Source organism: Bidens hawaiensis, unplaced genomic scaffold, assembly GCF_021521415.1.
Source record: "Bidens hawaiensis isolate Kalapana, Puna unplaced genomic scaffold, B.hawaiensis_p1.1 tig00001685_1, whole genome shotgun sequence".
Lineage (NCBI taxonomy): Eukaryota > Viridiplantae > Streptophyta > Magnoliopsida > Asterales > Asteraceae > Bidens > Bidens hawaiensis.
In genome coordinates this window covers 3,202,679-3,205,171 of record NW_027491095.1, presented here as the reverse complement: position 1 = coordinate 3,205,171, position 2,493 = coordinate 3,202,679, and the positions used below count along the sequence as shown (strand labels likewise).

The 2,493-nt window shown below is 39.9% G+C and overlaps 1 pseudogene; it reads left to right on the top strand.

Annotated features, from left to right (window-relative positions):
• Nucleotides 1–396: 396 nt before the first annotated feature.
• Nucleotides 397–1,457, top strand: LOC143593456 (PRA1 family protein B3 pseudogene; annotated as a pseudogene).
• The last annotated feature ends 1,036 nt before the right edge of the window (nucleotides 1,458–2,493 follow it).

The window sequence follows — 2,493 nt, the reverse complement described above, 5'->3', positions numbered from 1 at the left end:
CTAACAACGAAAGCAAAGAATGGCTTCGGTCAGTCCGTTTTGCCTTGTAGTTACCGGTTTGCCTTGTAGTTACCGGTTTGTTTATACTGTGAAAAAATAATGGTTATTTAAAAAAAAAAAAAAAAAAACCGGTTAACCTAAAACCGGTTAATAAAAAAACCGGTTTATTAACCGGTTCTAACCGGTTTCTAAACCGGTCCTAACCGGTTAGACCGGTTAGGGTTTTGACATACAAAAACCGGTTATTAACCGGTCCGGTTATTAACCAAACCGGTTTTTTTCCGGGCCAAAAAAAACCGGTCCGGTTAATAACTGAACCGGTTTTTTTAAAAAAGCCGATTTGTGCACCTCTAATACCGCGTACTTCAAAAAACACGTCAAATCCTGATCCTCCGATCCACAATCAACGGCCAAGATCCACCGATCAATCTCCAAAAAGCGATACCCCGTAACGTAAACACCAAATCCAAAACCCACCATATACATACCCTCTTCACCAGTCCAATTCTTTCAACGTCAAAAAACTTAAAAACCCATTCTGACCAAAATACCCCCAACTCTTTCCACCAATCCCCAAAATGTCCTCTCAAAATATCCCACTCTCAGACCCTCCATCCACCGCCACCACTACCACCACCGACGCCCTACGCGCGTACATCTCACGCTTAACCGAATCCACCCGACGCGCCTTCACGCGCCGCCGTCCATGGTACGAACTGGTAGATCGAACCGCGTTTTCCAAGCCTGAATCACTCACCGACGCCACGTCTCGCATCCGTAAGAACTACAACTACTTCCGAGTCAACTACATAACCTTACTCACCGGCGTACTCGCCTTCTCGCTCTTATCGCATCCGTTCTCACTCCTCACAATCGTCTCACTCCTCTGCGCGTGGCTCTTCCTCTACCTCTTCCGGTCACCGGATCAGCCGGTGGTTATCGGCGGCCGTACGTTCTCCGATCGAGAGGTTTTAGGTATATTACTAGTTCTAACAGTCTTCGTTGTGTTCCTCACTAGCGTAGGCTCGTTGCTGATGTCAGCAACGTTGATTGGACTCGGTATCATCTGCGTTCACGGCGCGTTTAGAGATCCGGAAGATCTGTTTCTAGATGATCAGGAGATTGCTGGTACTGGACTGTTTTCTTCGTTTAGTGGAGCTGCCACGTCAGCTGCCGTTGCTGACGTCATGGCGCGTGTTTGAACAATTGAACAGATGAGGTTTGGTTTTCATTCTCAGATGCAACTGTTATTGACTATTATTTCATCAATTTTATAGATATTGTTTTGAGATCCGTTTTGGTTGTTATAATTTTGTATGAGATCTGGTAGAATTCGATATAATTCGGTTACGTTATGGTAGACTGTTGGATTTGTACAAGTATTATTTTGCTGTTATGAATGAACTCATAATTCGTCAATGAAGTCATATATTCTATTGAGTTTCGTTTTGGTTGAATTAGAATGAGATCTGATAAGAGTTCAGTGTATTTCGGATACGTTATGGTAGACTGTTGGATTACATATGCAATTTCATGTTCTTTTGTTATTCATCATGATTATGTTAAACTCAAATCTAATTTGGCCAGACGCTCTTGATCCAGTTGATTTCGTTATAAAAAGATTTGAGATTTAGACTGCTTTAGCTTTAGATTGCTTTAGATCTGTAAGAAGGCAGTAGATGAAGTTGAAGGATGTGATCTTGATTTAGCATATGAACGAGTTTAAATATGAACAATCAAGAATAATTTAAATCATTAATTTTATGTTTAGGAGCTAGTGATTAAGTTTATTTCATTATTTGTTTTGAGTGTTATTAGGAATTAGAGTTGGAGTAGGAAACGAGCTTAGGTTAGTGTAAATAGTGGTGTATGGTTATTGTATATGGTGTGGTTTTCGTTTACTTAACAACATTGAAAGGGTCATGGTGAGTTACCTCAAAATTATCGGTGTCATTTATGTTGCTTGATCCAGTTAAGTCCAACAGAAATAGCAATTAGAGAACTCATATCATAATAGCAATGAACTGAAGATGAATTGCACTGGCATATGCTTTGAGGTGTTGGTTAAACTGGTTTAGCACTTAGATTCAAAATGCGGGCATAATGCTTGCATAACATTATGCGGGGATGAGTGATAAGATCGCATCGTGTGACACCATTCCACTATATGAGTGTTACATGATATGGTCTGACTGTGCAGTTTACAGTTTATATGAACAAATTGGACCGTTCAGTGCAAGTTGTTCAATTCTGGTTGAATAAATACATCGATTTAGGCTCATTTAGCAATGGGTTTGGGTATTTGAACAGTCAAATTAGACCATCGTTTGAAAAAAAATTAATCAGAGGTGATGATAACGAACGTTTCCTACATGTGACGTGTCATATATTTTGGTTGGTAAAGTGGGTGGCTAGTTAAAGTATTGTCTATAGAAAGTATTTTTTTTTATAAAGAAAGTCTCGTACGTGCGATGTGTGATCACATTGAATTTT